Raw genomic sequence first — 25,213 nt, forward strand, 5'->3', positions numbered from 1 at the left:
TTTATTTTTATTCATTATTATTTTTTATTCCATTATTATTTATTATCATTAATTTTTTCTTTTTCTTTATTATTTTCATGTTTTACATTTTTTTTATATTTATATTTATTTTATTTATGTTTCAGCATTATTATTATTATTATTATTATTATTATTATATTATCAATATTATATATATATATATTCATTTTTATTCTATTATTACCATCATTATTTTATTTCTTTATCTATTCCCTTTACACATTTATCTGTGTTGCTAGGGTGCCACGGTTGTGGAGGATTTTCGAATATTTATAACCTGCAGAGTATAACCATACACCGCTTATAATCGCATCGATAAAATGTTTATAATATTTAATCGACACCCCACCGCTCACGTATCTGATGGGACCCATATTACTATTCTATATTTCATAAGGGGTATTCGATATATTAAACCTACATACATGTACATATACAAGTATATATCCCTTATTGTCCTATATGTAGTGCTCCACCTTTATTTGCAGATTCTTTACATAGTCACAGCAGTGAACGTCATTCCATTTCCCCCTTTTTTACTGCCTTATTCTCATCTTTGCGTGTAGCCTTACAATTTATTTTATTTTGTCCATATTATTGCTAAGTGTCTATCTATATTTTTAAAGGAGGCACCTTTAGGTACTAATAGATTCAATGCTTAGCACGTCTTCAGAGAAGTGTGTTCCCAATTTACAGGGAATAGGATACGATGCTAGATTATTGACACCTGGGACATATATGCACACACCAGGTCTCATCAGGTACTAGCGCAGGCCTAATTGAAGCCATACACCCCCGCTCCTGATTGGACATCACCAATTTTTAAACAACACCAGCACCCGGTTACAGGGTGTCTTACTGAGGAAGCCGGAAAGCGAAACAGCTGTCTGAGGCGGGCGCCCGCTCACACGATTGACGGGACGCCGCACACTTAGTGCAGTACAGCCGGAGCCTTACACCCTGACACCCACACTTAATCTCAGGTACTATTCTATTTCGAGTGACAGCCGACGGGTCTGCATGGTGGGTAACGGATCCTGCAATACCTTTTGGCATCAGGACCGTTACTACCATTAGGGTCCCAGCACTGTCACCTAACTACTTTCTTCCAGGCACCATAGGCGAAAGGAAGGTACCGCTCACCTTGCATCAATGTTTATACATATGCAAGGAAGCAGCATACATTCATAAGGGGATTGGTGCTCTTTATTTCATCTTGCTGATACTATGTATCTTAATTCTTTTTTTCGATGCTCTCTCATTGTTTTAAGGAGAACTCAGAGGACCCCCTGCGCTGGTACATCAGGGTGCCCAAGGGTGATCTTTTCAAAAGCAGAAGCATTCTATCTGTTTCCAACCCTTAGATGCAGATGGGACACGCTCATTTACTGTATTAATGCATGTCACACAGTAAACAGAAGCCACCCCACTGCATCAATGATAGGAGTGCCCTTTCTTCCCCTTCTCTGTAATCCATATTACCAGTCTATCTATATGCTCTTTACCGCTCAAACCCATCAAATAATATATACGTATTAGAGGATATGTTAGAATTACACCTTGTTACATTGATTCCCTAATATCAACATGATGGTTACATAGGAGGAGTAAAATTGATACATCTTTGCTACAGTTTGTTCTTGAGGCATACTAAATACTTCTGCCAAGAAATAAATTTATTCAGCAACAGCCTGTCAGTACCTGAAACACGGGTCAGGGTGTTCTATATAGTGGATACGTTATACCAAGAAATTATTCTACTAATAATAGGCTTACCGTTACACTGCACTGAGAAAATCAAGAGTATTTGTACCAAGACATTTACAGGATCCCGTTTTACTCATATTTTGGACATTTATATCCTAGATCTTGAACAAATAGATTATTTCGCTACTACCTCTCTAAGGGAACAAATAACATGCAATCGATGGATATTAGTTGTGCTACGAAGTCTGAACACATACTAACCAACACTGTTGGTGACTTATATACTCAACGACAGTAGCATTTATTACTACAGGCTGAGGTATTGATGGTAGATTTACCTACACTGCTACAGTTTTTCATTTCAACCAATTATACTATCCTACAATTTGTCTCCTTTGTTAGGGGACTGTCAAAGCTATTTATTGCAGGAACTATTGTCAGGATTGATAACATTGGCCTTGACATACAGTAGTCACGTTTATCTCCCCACGGTGTGTTTATACCACACGTGAATTTAGGTGTGGTTTTTTTGTCGTTTTTTTTTTTTTTTTTCTGGTATTTATGTGTATATATCTATGTCCTAGTCTTGGTCTGTGGTAACATATTTTAATGATAATTAATAAAAGTTATATGTTATGCAATATTTTTCAATGAGTGCCCCCGAAAAAACGAGTTTTTCTCTTCTCTTTTGGTATCTTTTTAAATCATGACAAGAGAATAAACACACACAATATATATATATATATATATATATATATATATATATATATATATATATATATATATATATATATACATACACACACATATACACATATACACACACACACATACACAGGTTGAGTATCCCATATCCAAATATCCGAAATACGGAATATTCCGAAATACGGACTTTTTTGAGCGAGAGTGAGATAGTGAAACTTTTGTTTTCTGATGGCTCAGTGTACACAAACTTTGTTTAATACACACAGTTATTAAAAATATTGTATTAAATGACCTTCAGGCTGTGTGTATAAGGTGTATATGAAACATAAATGAATTGTGTGAATGTAGACACACTTTGTTTATTGCACAAAGTTATAAAAAATATTGGCTAAAATTACCTTCAGGCTGTGTGTATAAGGTGCATATAAAACATAAAATGCATTCTGTGCTTAGATTTAGGTCCCATCACCATGATATCTCATTATGGTATGCAATTATTCCAAAATACGGAAAAATCCCATATCCAAAATACCTCTGGTCCCAAGCATTTTGGATAAGGGATACTCAACCTGTATATATATATATATATATATATATATATATATATATATATATATATATATATATATATATACACATATACACATACATACACATACACACACACACACACACACACACACAGATATATATATATATCTGTAATAAACGTGTTCACAGAGAACCACATAGCCGCCTTGCACAGCTGTTCTGCGTGGGCGCCCAAGAAGGTCCAACAGAGAGTAGAATGGGCATTAATAGCAGAAGGAGCTGGGAGACCAGCCTGCGCATAAGCTTGTGCAATCACCATTCTAATCCATCTGCCGAATCAAGCCAGCCAAGTTTGTGAAAACCAAAACAAAAAGGGAATCTGACCTCCTGATAGAGGCAGTCCTCTCCACATATATACGGAGAGTCCTTACTACATCCAAAGACCGCTCTTTGGAGGACAAATCAGAAGAGATAAAGGCCGGAACCACAATCTCTTGGTTAAGGTGAAAAGAGGACACCACCTTAGGTAAGTTACCTGGGCGAGTTGTAAGAACTGTTTGGTCACAATTAAATATTAGAAAGGGTGGACGACAGGACAATGCGCCCAAGTCAGATACCCTTCTTGCAGAGGCGATACCCAGTAAAAACAAGACCTTGGCCGTGAGCTATTTAAGGTCCACCGTCTCAAGAGGTTCAAATGGAGACTCTTGCAGGGCATTTAGGACAAAGACAGATCCCATGGAGCCACAGAAGGGACATAGGGATGCTGAATCCATAAAACACCCTGAGTGAATGTATGAACGTCGGGTATAAACGCAATTTTTCTCTGAAACCATACTGACAACGCAGATATGTGAACCTTGATGGTGGCCAGACGAAGGCCTAAGTCCAGGCTTCTTTGTAGAAAAGCCAGAATTCTGGAAGTTCTCAATCTGTATGTATCAGAATTCTTATCAACACACCAGGTGAAGTAGGAATTCCAGACCCTGTAAAATTCGAACAGATGCAGGTTTGCGGGGTTTTAACATAGTTTGGATGACCTCCTCAGAGAAACCTTTGGCTCTCAGGAGTGATGTCTCAAGAGCCACGCCATCAAAGCCAGCCTGGCCAGGTCCTGAAAAAGACAAGGGTAATGAGCGAGGAGGCCTGGGCACTGAGGAAGTAGAAGAGGACGCTCCGTCGATAGACCCTGCAGGTGTGAGAACCAATGCCATCTGGGCCACGCTGGAGTGACTAGAAGTATTATTCCTCCTTCTTGTTTGAACTTCCGCAGGACCCTGGGCAGGAGTGACACTGGATGGAACACGTAGGGCTGCCGAAAGTTCCATGGAATTTCCAGTGCATCCATGAACACTGCTTGAGGATCCCTGGTCCTTGACCTGAAGACAGGAACCTTGTGATTGTGTCAAGACGCCATCAGGTCTACGTCTGGTAGGCCCCACTTGTCCACTAGGAGTTGAAAGACTTCCGTATGAAGACTCCACTCTCCGGCGTGCACATCCTCGTGGAAGTCCGCTTCCCAGTTTAGGATGGCCTGAATGAACACTGCCGATATTGCTGGCAGATGGCGTTCCACCCAACAAAGGATTTTTGACACTTCCATCAAAGCAATGCTGCTTCGAGTGCCACCTTGTATGCCACCATAGTGGAATTGTCTGACCGTACTTGAGCCGGCCTGTTCTGTACCAGAGGCAGGGCATGAGTCAATGTATTGAACACTGCCCGCAACTCCAGAATGTTTATTGGGAGGAGTGACTACTCCTTGGTCCAGCAACCTTGAAAAGAGTGTTGCTCCAAAATCGCACCCCATCCCCTCACACTGGCATCCGTTAACAGCAGGACCCAGTTGGGTATCTAGAAGGGACGGCCCCTGCTGAATTGCTGGTCCTGGAGCCACCAGGTCAGCGACAGACGAACCTCCAGGGTCAAAGTGATCATGTGAGATCTGATACAATCAGGTAGGCCGTCCCACTTGGAAAGGATTAACCTCTACAGAGGGAGAGAATGAAATTGAGCGTACTCTACCATGTCAAATGCCGACACCATCAGGCCAAGTACTTGCATCACCGAGGGTATCGACACTCTGGTGTGACAAAGGAAGCATCTTAACCTGTCTTGAAGTCTCAGGACATTTTCTGGAGATAGAAACAGTCATTGACTGTGTGTGTCCAGGAGTGCCCCCAGGTGCAGCATGCTCTGAGCTGGGACCAGCGAGAATTTCTTCCAATTGATGAGCCACCCGTGGGCTTGTAGGAAGCTTACCGTCAGTTGTAGATGACTGAGGAGGACATTGTTGGAGTTTGCCAGAATCAGCAAGTCGCCAAGATATGGAAGGCTCCAGACACCCTGGCGACGGAGATGGGCCACCATTATGGCCATGACCTTGGTGAAGATCAGAGGAGCCGCAGCCAGACCAAATGGCAGAGCCTGGAACTAATAGTGAAGGTTGCCAATTGCAAACCGCAGATACTGCTGATGTGACATGGCAATAGGTATATGCAGGTACACATCCTGCAAATCCAGGGATACCATATAGTCTCTGGGTTCCATAGCTAGTATAATTGAGCGCAGTGCTCCCATACGTAACTTGGACACTCTCACAAACTTATTCAGTGATTTGAGGTTGAGTATAGGCCGGAAAGACCCATTCAGTTTCGGAACTAGAAACAAGGTCGAGTAGTAACCTCTGCTTCTCTGGGCCAGAGGAACAGGAACTACGACTCCTGTATTCAGGAGAGAACTCACAACCTTTTTCAAAGCTTGAGCCTTTTTAACGGATCCAAAGGGATAACCGTGGTGCAAAACTGGCGAGGGAGGAGACTGTGTATCCGTGAGAGACAAATTCTCGCACCCATGCATCTGAAGTTGTCATTAACCAGACCTGTGTGAACTGCATTAGTCGGCCTCCCACCCTGGGGACCCCCAGAGGGAGGCCCGCCCCATCATGCGGAAGGCTTGTCTTGTTTAGAAGAAGGCTGATGGGCCGCCAAGGACTGCTTTGCCTTGGGCTTAGTGGTTTTGGGAGCACAAGATTGTCTCGGGTATACCTGACCTTTTGCTTTCTCTTGAGGCCGAAAGGAACGAAAAGTGTTACCTTTAGCCTTCTGTGCAGAAGGATTAGTATTTGGGAGAAATGCAGTCTTAGCAGCCGCCAATTCAGGCACAATTTTATTTAGGTCTTCCCCAAACAAAATGTCTACCTTAAAGGGGAGTACCTCAAAGGTCTTTTGGAGGGGATCCGGTCTGAAGATCGACAGTGTCTAGGTCGACAATGTTTAGGTCGACCACTATAGGTCGACAGTCACTAGGTCGACATGGATGAAAGATCGACAGGGTTTCTAGGTCGACATGTGCTAGGTCGACAGGTCTAAAGGTCGACATGAGTTTCACATTTTATTTTTGGATTTTTTTCATACTTAACGATCCACGTGGACTACGATTGGAACGGTAAAGTGTGCCGAGCAAAGCGGTAGCGGAGCGAAGGCACCATGCCCGAAGCATGGCGAGCGAAGCGAGCCATGCGAGGGGACGTGGTGCACTAATTTGGGATCCCGGTTATTCTACGAAGAAAACGACACCAAAAAACAAACAAACCTCATGTCGACCTTTAGACCTGTCGACCTAGCACATGTCGACCTAGAAACCCTGCCGACCTTCCATCCATGTCGACCTAGTGACTGTCGACCTATAGTGGTCGACCTAAACATTGTCGACCTAGACACTGTCGATTTGATGAACCACACCCCTTTTTGAGTCTAGGTCCACCTTCCATGACCTCAACCACAGAATACGGTGAGCCTGGACAGACATAGTCGACGCCTTGGCTGTCAACACACTCACCTCAGAGGAGGCCTCCTGAATGTAATAGGTGGCGGTGGTGGTGGTAATGTGAGACAGGTATTGTCTGGCATTGTCAGATATATCCTCGGGCAGCTCTTCCTCTAATGCCTGAACTCACGCTTCAAATTCCTTTTGCAGCCCAAGAGGCTGCAATAGTGGGTTTATGTACAGCACCTGTAAGGGAGTAAATAGACTTCAGGCATCCCTCCACATGCTTATCCGTCAGTTCCTTCAATGAAGTGACAGTGGTGACAGACAGAGTGGTAGACACCACTAGGCGGGTGACATGAGAATCCACCGGCGGTGAATTTTCCCACTTATTATATAACTCTGCAGGGAGAGGATAGCGAGTCAAGGCCCGTTTAGACAGAGGGAATTTCTTCCCTGGATTAGACCAGGGCTCCTGCCTGATGTCCACCAAATGGTCAGAATGGGGTAATATGTTTAAACGGCAGAAGGGGGGTTAAAAATCTATCAGTTTTCTTAGCCACAGTAATGGAATCCTCATAATCAGTGATTTGTAGGATTTGCTTAATAGCAACCACAAGGGCAGGGACATCAATCTGCAATGGAGAATCCTACTCAGAAACACCTGATTCAGTGTCTGACAGGACAATATGCTCCCCCTCCTCTTCAGATGAAACATCTGAGTGGTTCATGGATTGTGAGGAGGAAGCAGCCCGCTTAGATGACCCAGACACACGAGTGACCTGGAGTAGATTTTTGCCCGACTAAAAAATTATTTAATTGCTGCAACTGGTTAGACACATTTTCCATCCAAGGCGGATTAACCATAGGAACAATTTGTAGCTGTAATGACACAGGTGATCCCATAGGGGGCATAAAGCGTTCCACCAGAGTAACCAGTAGGTTTGTGAATGCAGTCCAGGGTGGCTCCTCATTGGTTACAGGAGCTGCAGACTGACTGGGAGATGTATGATTCATAGTACACAGACCATCATACACAGCTTCCCCCTTTGGTAAATCTTTGGCGCATGCTCTGCATGATGCATGAGCGTCCACAGACTTACTGCCCTCCTTGTTAGACATTGTACACAAATATAACATAGCGAATTAGTACAATAAAGCAAGACAGAGTAAAATACCTGCGAATAAATCCGTTAGTATGCGACTCTAGACACAGTACACAATACCAGCGAATAAATCCGGTATTATGTGACAGAGTACACAGTAGAATACACGTAATAGGTAAATACTGTGACACACTATATATATATATGACCTTGACGCACCAAGTCCCCTAGGGTACAGAATATAGTGATAGATATATCTAGGAAACACTGAAAGTGAAACCACACAGCAGATACAAGCACACACAGTTACAGGCAATGCAGATAATTATGACAATAAAACTGCACTAGTATACTGTATGTACAGATAGATAGATCTATCTCCATCTCCAGATCAGGCATTCCCAGCCGCGGTGCTCAAGGCACACCAACAGTGCAGGTTTTAGTGAAATCCAGGCTTCAGCACAGATGGTCAAATCAAAATAACTGAGGTACTAATTAAGCCACCTGTGTTCAAGCCTGGATATCACTAATACCAAGACTGTTAGTGTGCCTTGAGGACCGTGGTTGGGAAACACTGCTCTAGATATATAGATATACACACACGGCACGGTCTTAGACCGGATGTATATATCAGAATACTCGTACAATGGGGGTAATTCTGAGTTGATCGCAGCAGGAACTTTGTTAGCAGTTGGGCAAAACCATGTGCACTGCAGGGGAGGCAGATATAACATGCAGAGAGAGTTAGATCTGGGTGGGTTATTTTGTTTCTGTGCAGGGTAAATACTGGCTGCTTTATTTTTACACTGCAATTTAGATTGCAGATTGAACACACCCCACCCAAATCTAACTCTCTCTGCACATGTTATATATGCCTCCCCTGCAGTGCACATGGTTTTGCCCAACTGCTAACAAAATTCCTGCTGCGATCAACTCAGAACTACCCCCAATATATCATGTAATAGGTACACTTTTTCTTAACTAACGCTGTGTATAAGAGACATGTAGAATACTCAAGTGTTTGTAAAGTCACAGCGCTGTATACAGGTGGCTTTACAAGGGAGATCTTGCCCTGCAGTCCCAGAGACTAGCCACAATTATGCTTATAAGATGGCGCCCAGCGTATCAGGTCAGGGAGTGAGGGAGATTGTGAGGCAACTCCAAGGTGGGGAAATCTACAGTTGATGTCGCCCAGGGCCAGGGAGAGGCTACAGGTCAAGAACTAGCTCCCCTATGCTGGACTTCTACCCCAGGTACTAGCGAGCCTTATTAAATGGGGCGTTAGTACACCCGACCTGTGCTCTATTGCCCTGGTGGTCTAGTGGGGTTCCTGTTCGGTGACCGCGTCCACGACCGCACCAATGACCATCTCCCTAGGTCACAGTGATTTAATGGCGGGTCCCGCCCAGGGGGAACCTCTTACCTCCTCCCCGTAGCAGCCACACGAACCAGGAGAGCGACTGCGATCGTGTGCCTAAAGCCGGAGCATCTCCACCGCAAGTACCCGGGAACCGGCCGCGGGAGTATGCAATGCCGCTTGGGAAGTGGAGCTGCAGCGCTGAAGTTTCACCATGACATACAGCGCTGACAGCCTAGTTTTGAAGAAATTTTCAGTCAGAAAAAGCTTTTTCAGGGCTGCCCAGTGCAGCCCACAGTTAAGTGACCTGCTGTCTGCAGACACCAACTGAAACGGAGCTCACAGTGCCTGGAGGCGGGGTTAGAGGAGGCCCCAATGCATCCTGGGACAGCCTAAAGCTTTAGCCTGTTGGTGCCTCTGGATCAAGATCCACTCTACACCTTGATGTTTTCCTGTGGAAACCAATGTATCCTGCTGCAAAAACTTATTTTTTTCTGTATCCACACTGACACTGGGGAACAGGGTGAGAATTATACCCCTTTCAGACATGCTCCAAATTCCCGGGTTTTTTGCACATGAACGCGCATCAACCCAGGATTTTGTAATGTCTGAAAGGCACCGACCAGGGAAAAGGTGTTCCCGATTTGTCAACCTGGCAATTGACCTGGGATTTTACAGGGTCTTTCTTCCTGGGTTAAGTCTGAAAGGCGTGACCCGGGAATTTGCTCTCTGGCTGCATGAAAAATGTTTTTATTGGCCAGGATGGGCAACCTGATGACCTCATCAGTGGCAGCCGGAGAGGAACAGACGCCACAGCTGCATGAGAGGAAGCAGTGAGCTTTGCTGTGAAGTGTGCCAGTGCCAAAGTACAGAAGGTACACAGACCTGTGCATGTATGTGTGCGAGAGGAACACAGAGCTGTGCAGAGAAGTGTGCCAGTGGCAGAGGCTACCAGTGAAGAGACTGCTATTCATAATGTCTCACTGGAAGGAGGAGGAGCTACTACATGTGAGGGGTAAGGAGGAAATAAAATCACAAATAACAGGCACTGTTAAGGATGTCATGATCTATGGCATAGGTCTGCAAACCCGGTCCTCATTACCCCACACAGTGCCTGTTTTGCAGGTAACCCAGCAGGTGCACAGGCGTATTAATTACTCACAGACACATTTTAGAAGGTCCACAGGTGGAGTTAATTATTTCACTTGTGATTCTGAGACCTGCAAAACATGCACTGTGTGGGGTAATAAGGACAGAGTTTGCAGACCTATGCCATAGATCATGACATCCTTAACAGTGCCTGTTATTGGAGTTTGCAGACCTATGATCTATGGCAACGTTGCAAAGATCTTGTCCAGCAGAGGTATTGTGAATACACAACTGCAAGATCTTAACAAACTAACGTCCCTTAAGAAACACTATACCAAGGTCCATGACCACAATCAAAATCGCAGTGGCATGGGAAGGAAGGATGAAGTGGCCCTTATATATCATTTGTGCAGTACAGTGTATGGCCATACAGCACTATCCCATTGTCCTATCTTCATCTAGCGATGCTAGCTGTCCGCAATACAGTCAGCCACGGCTCCATTGTCTCCAGAGTGCAGCCAGCAGAGCCCGGCATCATCGCAGATCCTATTTGATGATCCAGAAGATGATTCGGATGTCACAGTCATAGATCCAAACAAGGTCACAAATGTGACAGCATCGTCGCAGAGCAAGGGGGACGATTTCCTATGACAGACCCAGGGAGACAAGCCTACCCTACGCTCAAACAGTAAGTTTCCTGTATTATCATTGTGAGAGACATATCTAACATATAGGGGTATATGCAATTGCGGTCGAATTCCCGAAATTGTCGAATTTCGGGTAATTTTCGACCAAAAAAAAAAATCGCCTATGCAATTCAGTGCTTTCCGACCAAAAAACGGACTTTCAAAATTCGACTTTTTGAAATTCGACTTTTTGCAAATTCGACTTTTCTGCAATGATACAAGTGCTGCAATTCGACCAAAGCATATTCAATTCAAGTTTGGAAATTCGACAGCAGTGCTTTTAGACAGCAAATTCGTCATTTTCAATCCGCCACACTTTGGAGGGTGAAAACAAATAAAAAAAATTTAAACATGTTTTTTTTTGGGTTTTTTTGGGGGGGAATAGCAGATCTATTTATATTAGAAGGGATTAGGTACTTTTTTTTTTTTTTTTTGGAGGCACAAATATTATTTATATATTTTTTAAAATATTATTATTATTTTTATTTTTTTTTTATGCTGGAACGGTGAAATCATAAAAAAAAATGGCGTGGGGTCCCCCCTCCAAAGCATAACCAGCCTCGGGCTCGTCGAGCTGGTCCTGGTTCTAAAAATGCGGGGAAAAAATTGACAGGGGATCCCCCGTATTTTTAAAACCAGCACCGGGCTCTGCGCCTGGTGCTGGTGCCAAAAATACGGGGGACAAAAAGAGTAGGGGTCCCCCGTATTTTTAACACCAGCATCGGGCTCCACTAGCTGGACAGATAATGCCACAGCCGGGGGTCACTTTTATGCCGTGCCCTGCGGCCGTGGCATTAAATATCCAACTAGTCACCCCTGGCCGGGGTACCCTGGGGGAGTGGGGACCCCTTCAATCAAGGGGTCCCCCCCCCCAGCCACCCAAGGGCCAGGGGTGAAGCCCGAGGCTGTCCCCCCCCCATCCAATGGGCTGCGGATGGGGGGGCTGATAGCCTTTTGTGATAATAAAAAGATATTGTTTTTTCCAGTAGTACTACAAGTCCCAGCAAGCCTCCCCCGCAAGCTGGTACTTGGAGAACCACAAGTACCAGCATGCGGGAGAAAAACGGGCCCGCTGGTACCTGTAGTACTACTGGGAAAAAAATACCCAAATAAAAACAGGACACACACACCGTCGACAGTAAAACTTTATTTCATACGTCGACACACACATACTTACCTATGTTCACACGCCGACATCGGTCCTCTTCTCCATGTAGAATCCACGGATACCTGAAAAGAAAAGATCAATATACTCACCTCAGCCATGGTCCAGAGATAAATCCACGTACTTGGCAAAAAAACAAACCGAACACCCGCTCCATGCCGGACTGAAAGGGGTCCCATGCTGACACATGGGACACCTTTCCACGAATGAGACCTGTCAGTGACAGCTGTCACAGAAAGGTCTCTAAGCCAATCAGGAAGCGCAACTTCGTTGCGCTCACCTGATTGGCTGTTCGCTGTCTGTACTGTGACAGCACATCGCAAAGCCGCTCCATTACTTTCAATGGTGGGAACTTAGCGGCTAGCGGTAAGGTCACCCGCCGGTCAGCGGCTGACCGGCGGGTGACCCCACCGCTACCCGCAAAGTTCCCACCATTGAAAGTAATGGAGCGGCTTTGCGATGTGCTGTCACAGTACAGACAGCGCACAGCCAATCAGGTGAGCGCCACGGAAGTAGCGCTTCCCGATTGGCTGAAGGGACGTCAGTGACAGGAGTCACGTGATGTCCCGGCATTCGGGAGAAAGGGGTCTGATGTGAAAACATTGGACCCCTTTCTAGTCCGGTATGGAGCGGGTTTTTGCGTGTTTTTTTTTTTTAAACAAGTACGTGGATTTTACTCTCTGGACGTGGATTTATCTCTGGACGCTGGAAGGTGAGTATAATTTTTTCACAGGTACCCTCGGATCGTCGGAGACCGTGGCAGTCGGCGTGTCAACATAGGTAAGTATGTGTGTGTCGGTAGTGTGTAATAAAGTTTTACTATCAAGGTGTGTGTGTCCTGTTTTTATTTGGGTATTTTTTTCCCAGTAGTACTACAGGTACCAGCGGACCCGTTTTTCTCCCGCATGCTGGTACTTGTGGTTCTCCAAGTACCAGCTTGCGGGGGAGGCTTGCTGGGACTTGTAGTACTACTGGAAAAAACAATATCTTTTTATTATCACAAAAGGCTATCAGCCCCCCCATCCGCAGCCCATTGGATGGGGGGGGACAGCCTCGGGCTTCACCCCTGGCCCTTGGGTGGCTGGGGGGGGGGGACCCCTTGATTGAAGGGGTCCCCACTCCCCCAGGGTACCCCGGCCAGGGGTGACTAGTTGGATATTTAATGCCACGGCCGCAGGGCACGGCATAAAAGTGACCCCCGGCTGTGGCATTATCTGTCCAGCTAGTGGAGCCCGATGCTGGTGTTAAAAATACGGGGGACCCCTACTCTTTTTGTCCCCCGTATTTTTGGCACCAGCACCAGGCGCAGAGCCCGGTGCTGGTTTTAAAAATACGGGGGATCCCTGGCCAATTATTCCCCTGCATTTTTAGAACCAGGACCAGCTCGATGAGCCCGAGGCTGGTTATGCTTTGGAGGGGGGACCCCACGCCATTTTTTTTTCGGGTTTTTCACGTTTTTTTACCGTTTTTTAAAATTGCGGCAAAATCCGCCAAATCGGACGATTTTCGCCCGCGACTCTGGCGAATCCGTTTTTCATTGAATATGGTGAATTCCGGAAGCCACCTTCCGGGATTCACCTGTCGAATTGAGTCGAATTAAAAAACGGCGAAAATTGCCGCGAATTCGACCGCAATTGCATATACCCCATAGTATAGGACAATAGTTTTAGGTAGTATACTAACAGTATTGACTATGATATGTGACGTAATAGGGTGTTATTATTAAACTGTACCTGTTGCGGTGTTCAAACTGTGCTAGCATATGGGAACCACAAGCACAGATGTATTAAATATTTTTTATAAATGTATTTGTCCAATTTATACTTCTGTGCCAGATCACATTGTTACCTTTCAGATAGTCAAAATAATTTCTGTTTTGTTTTTTAGTTTACACAGTCCCGGCTTGTAAAAAAATAAGACGACCAAAATAGCGGTAGCTACAATAGCCATGACCAATATCCTGTGCGAGCAACTACACGAGCTGGATTCAGATTGGCAGAGTCAAGAGCATGCAAGATTGCAAAAAGTTATGGACAATGAAAGTGAACTGCAGAGGAATTTGCTAACGCAAATGGTAGTTATGCAGGATAAGATCAGTAGCAAAAACCGTGAATTCCTAGGTCAACTTGTTTCCAAAATGACCTCTACACCACAATTTACAAACACTCATTTAGACCAACAAATCGCCATCTCACACATCATTTGGTCCAAAAACACAGTATGCACAGCAAGCCCAGTCTCCCCCATCTTTTGGGCCTACATCCCAGTATATGCAGCAAGCCCAGTCTCCCACCACTTTTGGGGATACTCCCCAGTATGCGCATCAAGCCCAGTCTCCCACCTCCTTTATTTTGACATCGAATACATTGATGAATAGACAGACATCCAGTATTTGGAGATTCATTACCTAGTACAACTCCAGAGGAATCTACTCCCAGCAATAAACCACAGCACCAAATTCTCTCATTTATACTGTGCACATAAATGTTTATTGGGCAGGTATTGTTGAGCCCATAACTTTATTTTGGTTAACCTTTTGTTTGTGAAATGCGTACGTTTAAAATGCGTATGTTTGTTCCCAAAAATTCAGGTTCTGCGCATACTTCATAATTATGAGTACGTCATACACCTTGGTTTTATGATAATCTCGTTTGTATTTTGCACTGCAATATCGCAGCACTTTTTTCTTCTGTAGAACAGGGGTCTTCAATCTTGCCCTGAAGCTGTTATGGAACTACACTTCCCAGCATTTTCTGCCATCGTTTAGCATGGGCTAAGATCTAAAATGTGGAAGGGCATGCTGGGAACTGTAGTTCCATAACAGCTGCAGGGCAAAGGTTTAAGACCCCTGTGATACACCATGCCCTTCTGAAAAACTAGTATTTTGCACTGCAATACCACAGCACTTTTATGCTTTGGCTAAAGTGGGTGTAATGAGCCAGTCATTCCTAAAAAGGTTTTGTACTATACCATATAGGTCCTCAGAATTGGGAGGATCTCATTAAAGACGTAAAAGATTTGCACACACATTTAAGAATTTGAACAAAAAAAAAAAAACTTTTATTCTTTCTAGAATAAACAATTTTTTAAATTAAAAACTGGTCTGAAAGCTGAAACTGTTGGCTGTGTCCTTTTATAAGCCACCTCCGTAATGGGCACGCGGCATCCCCAATTAAATGAACAGGTACCTCCACACCATCCACAAACTTTGACATCTACAAAAGAAAATTGTTTTAATAAATATTATATGCATAACGGCTATATACTTTTGGAACGTGTACTTGCCACTGATATCAATACAAGTACCTGGCCCATATTCTTGCATAATATATTTGTAACACATTACAGTACACATCGAGTACTTGTGAAAGGATGTAGTAAGAATACCGACACGGGTATCCTGTCCGCCGGAATGCTGGCAGCGCCGCCACAGCTATTCCCACTCCTGGGTATCCAAGACCTTCGCTGCACTCGCCCCCCTGCTGGAATTCTGGCAGTCGAGAACCCGGCATATAGAATTGCACTGTTTGGGCTCATCTGCACGACACCCTAAAACCATTTACAACACTATTTCAATGTATACATTGCTTACTACCAAGTATCACTCCAACTGTTCTGTAACTATACATCCCAGCATGCACCTAATCTAAAATCAATGAAAGGCATGCTGGGATGTGAAGTTTCAATACAGCTGCAGGGCCACTAGTTTGACATCCCTTATCCAGACAAACCAATTAATTAAAGGAAATAAAAAATCCTTGCTTGCAGAGGTTCCAATGTAACTGCAATTTGCTCATATAAGCAAATCAGAATATCACATATGTTCACCTCACGAGTGAACAGCCACCCATTTCGTCTCTCCTCCGCAATCTTGAATAGATCCGAATTGGCTAGCACACGAACATCATGTGCACAAAAAGGCCAGACAATAAAGACATCAGTAAAGATGGGAAATACAAATATACACAGTCCCTTTATACTGCATTCAAGTATAAATCATAAAAAAAATATGAAACAGACTTACCAATATCTATGGTCAACGCCCGCTTTTAGAATAATTGAATGCCACCCCTTCCTGTTGTGGTAGTCATCTGGGCTGTCTGGGGGAGCTATTATGGGGATGTGGGTGCCATCAATCGCTCTGGCACATTGTGGGTAACCGCGATGCAAGAACCCAGACACAGTCTCATCCAGTCGATGCCCCTGGGGTAGGGCAATAAACTGGTGATACAAGGTGTCCAGGATTGCCTTGGTCACCTCACGTACCAAAACACACTCGGTGGAGATCCAGACATGAAACAAGCAGGAGATGGTGCAGAACTCGCCAGGGGTGGCATACCACCACAAAACGATCGCTAATCTCCTGCTTGGGGAAATAGGCTGTCTCCAGACGGTGGAGTTCCTGGTAAGTGCCGGGCTGAGGAGTCCCAGGAGGTAATTAAAAGGTGCCATGCAACAACCTAAAATGTGCCTTCCACTGGTTCTCTGTAAATGCCTCCACTGCAGCCCAGAAGGCCTCAGCATGTCTGATCTCGAGCCACAGTGAGCAAGATGACCCTCTGGTTATCTGCAATATGGACGAGACGCTGGTAGAGACCAAGGCCCTCCTCCGGCGTAAATAATGTTGGCAGTTGGTCTCCTCCAAAAATCTCTCTTCTCCTTTTCAGCTCACTCTGTGCAATTAAGAACAGGGTGAGCATCTTCACGAGAGTATTATTTGCTGTGTAAAACAGCAACAACCACAGCAAACAAACTCCATGCTACACAAATGCTTGTCAGCCATGAATTCAGCAATGCATTATGACCACCACACCCAGTCCACTTATAGGCTGCCCACCCCTTTGCATGACCTCATTATTGTGTGCCTGCAAACCATCCCCTTAAAATGATGAGACTTCACTCAAAATGGGAAAAAGCAGCTTATGTTTGGAAGGGGCCAACCCGAGAATTTCCCGGGTGTAGTGTGAAAGGGGGTCTGTAGAAAAACCCAGATTTTTGCTGAAGAGAAAATCCCGGGTCTGAAGCAGGGAAATTCCCAGGTCATGTCTGAAAGGGGTATTCCTCCTCAGGGAGGGACACAGACATGCCTGTGCACTTTCCTCTCACTGCTCCAAGATCTACTCTTACAGAAAGACTTAGCTGGGTACACACTAGACCAGGCTTGTCCAACCCGCGGCACGCGGGCCGCATGCGGCCCAAGTCGGCTAGTAATGCGGCCCAGGAGCAGCGCTGCAGCAGAGGTTTTTTTTTTTTTTTTTTTTTGAGTACGGACACCACATGTGAGGCTGAGCCGGCCCCAGCAGGCTGTCAGCACATCCTGATTGGATTGCTGCTGCTGGGACCAGCACCAGCTCACGCCCTCTCCGCTGTCAGTCATAGTGTAGCCCTCCTCCGCTGCATAGCGGCACACGTGACTGAGCAGCGCGAGAGTAGAGGAGCCCAGCGGAGAAGTTGGTTGTACAAGAACACGTGGAGCGGCGGACGGAGACGGAGGCAGCGCTGCAGGAGCGGTAAGTATGTGTCTGTGCGTGTGTGTGTTTTTTTACAGCTACAAGGGGCACAGTACAAGGGCGCAGCTACAAGGGGCACAGTACAAGGGGGCAGCTACAGGGCCACAACTACAAGGGGCACAGTACAAGGGGGCAGCTACAAGGGGCACAGTACAAGGGGGCAGCTACAGGGCCACAACTACAAGGGGCACAGTACAAGGGGGCAGCTACAAGGGGCACAGTACAAGGGGGCAGCTACAGGGCCACAACTACAAGGGGCACAGTACAAGGGGGCAGCTACAGGGCCACAACTACAAGGGGCACAGTACAAGGGGACAGCTACAGGGCCACAACTACAAGGGGCACAACTACAAGGGGCACAACTACAAGGGGCACAGTACAAGGGGGCAGCTACAGGGCCACAACTACAAGGGGCACAACTAGAAGGGGCACAGTACAAGGGGCACAGCTACAGGGGCACAACTACAAGGGGCACAGTACAAGGGGGCAGCTACAGGGCCACAACTACAAGGGGCACAACTAGAAGGGGCACAGTACAATGGGCACAGCTACAGGGGCACAGCTACAAGGGGCACAGTACAAGGGGGCAGCTACAAGGGGCACAGTACAAAGGGGCAGCTACAGGGCCACAACTACAAGGGGCACAGTACAAGGGGGCAGCTACAAGGGGCACAGTACAAGGGCGCAGCTACAAGGGGCACAGTACAAGGGGGCAGCTACAGGGCCACAACTACAAGGGGCACAGTACAAGGGGGCAGCTACAAGGGGCACAGTACAAGGGGCAGCTACAGGGCCACAACTACAAGGGGCGCAGTACAAGGGGGCAGCTACAAGGGGCACAGTACAAGGGGGCAGCTACAGGGCCACAACTACAAGGGGCACAGTACAAGGGGCAGCTACAAGGGGCACAGTACAAGGGGGCAGCTACAGGGCCACAACTACAAGGGGCACAGTACAAGGGGGCAGCTACAGGGGCACAACTACAAGGGGCGCAGTACAAGGGGGCAGCTACAAGGGGCACAGTACAAGGGGGCAGCTACATGGGCACAACTATAAGGGGCACAGCTACAGGGGCACAACTACAAGGGGCACAGTACAAGGGGCACAACTACAGGGGCACAACTACAAGGGGCACAGTACAAGGGGGCGGCTACAAGGGGCACAGTACAAGGGGGCAGCTACAGGGGCACAACTACAAGGGGCGCAGCTATAGTGGCACAGCTACAAGGGGCGCAGCTACAGGGGCACAACTACAAGGGACGCAGCTACAGGGGCACAGCTACTAGGGGCACAGTACAAGGAGCGCAGCTACAGGGGCACAACTACAAGGGGTACAACTACAAGGGGCACAGTACAAGGGGCGCAGCTACAGGGGCACAACTACAAGGGGCACAGTACAAGGGGCGCAGCTACAGGGGCACAACTACAAGGGGCGCAGCTATAGTGGCACAGCTACAAGGGGCGAAGCTACAGGGGCACAACTACAAGGGATGCAGCTACAGGGGCACAGCTACAAGTAAGTTTAATATGTTAACTATGTTTTCTATGGTTTTTTTGGATGATCAGGTATCGTTACTGTTGTTTTATTTTATGTGCGGCCCAAACCAAATTTTCATCTTCTAATGTGGCCCAGGGAAGGTAAAAGGTTGGACACCCCTGCACTAGACAATATTTTGGACGATTTGTCATCGAGTCGAATTGTAACGATAAATCGTTCAAATTGTCCAATCTATACACACTATTGCGCGCTCCTGTGAGTCCTTCGACATGTCTTTTGCTCGGCCTCACATGCTGCTCAATCGACGATTTCGTCAACCACAGCATACTCCTGGATGTATACACTATATTGTTTGTCCGGGAGTTCAAGGGAAATCGTTGACGACATTGCATCGTTTGCCCATCTAATGTGCACCCAGCTTTAGCCAAAGCTTCTAGCCTATGTAAGTATCTTTTTTTTAATGGTTCTCCATACTTCATTTTTAGTTATGTCTTTTGGAAAAAGCAAAAATATTCAGACAATGGATTTGGCAAAAGTTTTTCTCTAAAACAAAAAAGTAAAAGGAATTTAAAAAATAAAATAAATTTTTATATATATATATATATATATATATATATATATATATATATATATATATATATATAATCAAATCTAATATACAGGGGGCGCAGTTATTCTCTAAGAGCCTCAAATCTACATCTGTTTGATGGCACCTCTAATGTCTCTGGAAGCAAAATGGAGAGAGAGTGCAGTGACAATGGATAGACACTGTCTAGATAGAAAGTGGAGTGGTCGTCTGGGTGAAAAGTTCGAATAGGAAATGGTAAACACAAGTTTTGTTTTGTTTCCCTCCCCCCCCCCCCCCCCACCCACAATTTCGTCAAAATATTTGCTTGGTTTACAGATGTGTCCGTATACATCCTTGTTATTTTCTTCATGGTGTGCCATTAATCATGGGAGCGTGCATATGCATGCTACCACCGCCACCTAACCAAGCTGAAGTAATGGGTAGTGGGAGCACAGGCTCCCTCTAATAACTAGCAGCAGCACTACTACCTGCTACCTCTGTGCACTCCCCCAGCTTGTTGTGCAACGCTTCTGTGGAGAAAAGCTATGACGCGACTCATAGCCCACGATGCGGAAACAAAGCAAAACGGACACATCTGAACCATCCCTATGGACTACGATTAAGAATAATAACCTGTATAGAGCGCAGCAGTAGCAGAGTGAAGCACCATACCCGAAGCGTGTCGAGTGAAGCGAGCCTGCGAGGGTCTACGTTACCATTAATTGGGGTAACAAGTGATGAAACATTCAAAAATTACACACAAAAAAAAAAAAAAAAAAATGGTGTTGACCTTTTCCTGGAGTGTGAGGCAAGAGGACATGTCTCTCTCCTTGGTGTCTATCTGTGCGGGAAAGTGGCGTGGCGACCTGCTCTGTCTTATGTGTGTCATTCCAGTGCTGTCTTGTGCTGCATCAGTCCAGTCACAGTGGTGATGTCCTCTGCTGCCAAATGTCCAGTGCTGCTGTATAATTCCAGTCCATTGCCGTGGCGCTGTGTTGTGCTGCATCAGTCTAGTGGTGGTGTCCCTGTGCTGCCGTATAAGTCCCGTGGTGCTGCCGTATAAGTCCAGTCCAGAGGTACTGCCATATAAATGCAGTGGTACTGCTGTAAAAACACAGTCCAGTGGTATTGCCAGTCACAGTGGTGGTGTCCTCTGCTGCCATATGTCCAGCGCTGCTGTATAAGTCCAGTCCATTGCAGTGGTGCGGTGTTGTCCTGCATCAGTCCAGTGGTGGTGTCCCTGTGCTGCCGTATAAGTCCAATGGTACTGCCGTATAAATCTAGTCCAGTGGTACTGCCGTATAAATCTAGTCCAGTGGTGCAGCCATATAGGTTCAGTGGTACTGCCGCAAAAGTCCACCAATATTGTGCGTGTATTACATCTGGGCAAATTCCAGCATGTCCCAAGTTTTGTACATACAGTTAATTTGGTGGTGCAGAATTTTTTGAAAAGGACAGAGGAATGCAGGAGATGCTGTCGGTGGCCCGAAAAATTGTGGGCCACTTTCGACATTCAGCCACTGCATGACACTCCTAGATGGGCCAGGTGTTTGTGCCGCCCACTTGTGTCGCTTACCTTAGTCATCCAGCTACCTCAGTGCAACCTTTTGGCTAAAAACAATATTGTGACTTGTTCAGAATAGATGGGAAATGCGTGGAAATGAATGTTATTGAGGTTAATAAAACCATAGGATCAAAATTACCCCCAAATTTTGTGATTTTAGCTGTTTTTGTGTTATGTTTTTTTAAATCATCCAGATCCAAAACCCAAAAGGGTGGTTTTGGCAAAACCAATCCAGATCCAAAACACGAGCGACGATCCAGATCAAAAACCAAACCACGAAAAGTGCCCGTCGCACATCTCTACTTTTTACCTATTTTGTTCTAAGTTGGTGACGTGAAATGAGAAAAATGTATATAAAAAGAAATTTTATACAATAAAAATTTGAAAATTGGCAAGTGCATATGTATTCACCCCCATTGCTATGAAGCCCCTCAAAAGTTCTGGTGTAACCAATTACCTTAAGAAGTCACATAATTAGTGAAATGAAGTCCGCCTGTGTGCAATCTAAGTGTCACATGATCTGTCAGTATAAACACACCTTTTCTGAAAGGCCTAAGAGGCTGCAACACCACTAAGCAAGAGGCATCAACACCATGAAGACCAAGGAGCTCTCCAAACAAGTCAGGGACAAAGTTGTTGAGAAGTACAAGTCAGGGATGGGTTATAAAAAAAAAATATATCCAAATCTTTGATGATCCCCCGGAGCACACCAAATCCATCATCTTCAACTGGAAAGAACATGGTACCACAACAAACCTGCCAAAAGACGGCCGGCCACCAAAACTCACAGACCGGGCCAGGAGGGCATTAATTAGAGAGGCAGCACGGAGACCAAAGGTAACCCTGAAGGAGCTGCAGAGTTCCACAGCAGAGACTGGTGTATCTGCGCATGTGACCACAATAAGCCGTACACTCCATAGAGCTGGGCTTTATGGAAGAGTGGCCAGAAAACAGCCATTCCTTAGTGTTAAATATAAGAAGGCACATTTTGAGTTTGCCAAAAGGCATGTGGACGACTCCCCAAATGTATGGAGGAAGATGCTCTGGTCAGATGAGACTAAAATTAAACTTTTCGGCCAGCAAGGAAAACGCTATGTCTGGCGCAAACCCAACACATCCCATCACCCCAAGAACACCATACCCACAGTGAAACATGGTGGTGGCAGCATCATGCTGTGGGGATGTTTTTCAGCAGCAGGGACTGGTAAACTTTTGAGTCAAGAGAAAGATGGATAGTGCTAAATACAGGGTTATTCTTGAGCAAAACTTGTTTCAGTCTGCCTGTGATTTGAGACTGGGACGGAGGTCTACCTTCCAGCAGGACAATGACCCGAGGCATACTGCTAAAGCAACACTTGAGTGGTTTAAGGGGAAACAATGAAATGTGTTGGAATGGCCTAGTCAAACCCAGATCGCAATCCAATTGAGAATCTGTGGTCATTCTTGAAGATTGCTGTTCATAAGTGGAAACCATCCAACAGGAAGGAGCTGGACAAGTTTTTCCTTGAGGAATTGGCAAAAATCCCAGTGGCAAGCTCATTGAGACTTATCCAAAGCGACTTCAGAATCAGAATCCGCTTTATTGGCCATGTATACTTGCGTATACTAGGAATTTGTCTTCGGTTTGCTATACAACAGCCAAGTAGGTAACAGATAAGCAGGTGGAGGGGAAGGGGGGACCAATGAAAAAAGTCAAAGGCTTCTGGTGGACCTGGCGGGGACGGCCCTATAACGCCTGCCTGAAGGAAGCAAGTTAAACATGCTGTGGCCGGGGTGTAGCTGGTCTTTTACTATCTTCATTGCCCGCTTTTTAGCTCTGGACAGGTACAGGTCCTGGACTGAAGGAAGGTTGGCCCCGATGATCTTCTCTGTGGTTCTGACCACCTTTTGGAGCCTGCATCTGTCCCTCGCGCTGGCGGAGCTGTACCATACGAGTATTGAGGAGTACAGTACCGACTCCACAATCGCGGAGTAGAAGAGGAGCAGAAGCTTCTGTGGGATGTTGAACTTCCTTAGTTGCCTGAGGAAGAACAACCTCTGCTGCGCTTTCCCAACAGTGGCGTCAGTGTTGGACCCCCATTTAAGGTCCCGGGAGATTGTGGTCCCTAAAAACTTGGAGTCCACTAGCGATACCACACTGTCAGCAATAGTTAGCGGAGGTGCACTAGATGACTTCTTCCTGAAGTCCACTATCATCTCCACAGTTTTGAGAGGGTTGAGCTCAAGGTTGTTGTGGATGCACCACTGGGCCAACCGGTCTACTTCCAGTCTATAGGCCGATTTGTCCCCGTCCTTGATGAGGCCGATGACGGTGGTATCATCGGCGAATTTGATGATCTTTACTGATTGCACCTCTGAGGTACAGTCATTTGTGTACAGGGAGAAGAGCAGGGGTGAGAGGACACAGCCCTGAGGGGCCCCTGTACTGATGGACTGCGCTTGAGAGGTGAATTCCCCCGCTTTCACCACCTGTGTCCTATCTGTCAGGAAGTCTACTATCCAGGAACAGGTAGCTTCTGGGACCCCTAGGCGAAGTAATTTGGGGTGGAGGATGCTGGGGACGATTGTATTGAAGGCCGAGCTGAAATCGAGAAACCGGACCCTTACGCAGGTACCGGGAATGTCTAGGTGCTGTAGAATGTAGTGCAGGCCCAGGTTGACTGCATCCTCGACACACAGATTCGATCGATAGGCGAACTGCAGGGGGTCCAGTTGGGGGCCACTCACAGTTTTCAGGAGATTCAAAACCAGATGCTCGAACGTTTTCATGATCACAGACGTCAGTGCTATCGGCCTGTAGTCGTTCAGGTTCGTGATAGAGGGTTTCTTGGGGACCAGGATGATAGTAGACCTTTTGAGGCAGGAAGGGACTTTCTGTAGCTCCAGCGATTTGTTGAAGATCTTGGTGAATATGGGGGCGAGCTGACCCGCACATGCTCTTAGGGCAGATGGTGACACTCCGTCAGGACCCGGAGCTTTCCTGGGTTTGGCCCTTTTGAACAATGCATCCACCTCTTCTTGGGCGACTTGCAGTGCCTGGGGTTGGCTGTCGGTGTTCGGGGCATCGTAGAGGTGATTGTTTGGGTTGCAGGGGACTTCTTTTGCGAACCTGCAATAAAAGTGGTTCAGTTCGTCTGCTAGGTCTTGGTGCATGGTGCTGGACTTCGATGTTTTCCTATAGTTGGTTATGGATTGCATTCCTTTCCATACAGATACGGGGTCATTGGTGGAGAGATCGCTTGTCAGCTTAACCGAGAACCGCTTTTTTGCTAGCTGGATTCCTTTAGTCAGAGAGTTACTAGTACGCTTGTATAGTGCTCTGTCACCGCTGCTATAGGCCTCATCTTTGGCTCGACGAAGTTGCCTGAGCTGGGCATTGAACCAGGGCTTGTTGTTGTAAATGCGGTAAGTATTGGTAGGTACACACATGTCCACACAGTAGCTGATGTAAGATGTGACCGTGTCTGTCAGGTCATTCAGGTCGGTTGCCGAGGCTTCGAAGACCCCCCATTCCGTGCAGTCAAAGCAGGCCTGGAGCTTCATCTTGGCCTCATTGGTCCATTTCTTAACAGTCTTGACGACATGCTTAACTGCTCTTAGCTTCTGTGTATAGGTAGGGAGTAGATGGACGAGGCAGTGGTCAGATAGGCCGAGTGCAGCACGCGGGACAGACCGGAAGGCAGACTTGAGGGTAGTGTAGCAGTGGTCAAGGGTACGCCCTTCCCTAGTGGGACACGTGAATTGTTGTTTGTACTTAGGTGACTCCTTGCTCAGGTTAGTTCTGTTGAAGTCGCCCAGTACTATAAGCAGAGAGTCTGGGTGCTTTTGTTCTATGTCGGATATGCATACGGCCAGGTGGTGCAGGGCTTCGTTCGCGCAGGCGAGGGGGGGATGTACACTCCCACAAGGACAATTGACTTGCGGCTGTAATTGCCACA

The 25,213-nt window shown here is 46.2% G+C and overlaps 1 protein-coding gene across 2 annotated transcripts in view; it reads right to left on the reverse strand.

Moving 5' to 3' along the window:
- The window catches only part of PDE10A (phosphodiesterase 10A), a 490,921-nt gene that overhangs the window by 392,162 nt on the left and 73,546 nt on the right, over nucleotides 1–25,213 (reverse strand). The window lies entirely within an intron of this gene.

Source organism: Pseudophryne corroboree, chromosome 4 (genome assembly GCF_028390025.1).
Source record: "Pseudophryne corroboree isolate aPseCor3 chromosome 4, aPseCor3.hap2, whole genome shotgun sequence".
Classification (NCBI taxonomy): domain Eukaryota; kingdom Metazoa; phylum Chordata; class Amphibia; order Anura; family Myobatrachidae; genus Pseudophryne; species Pseudophryne corroboree.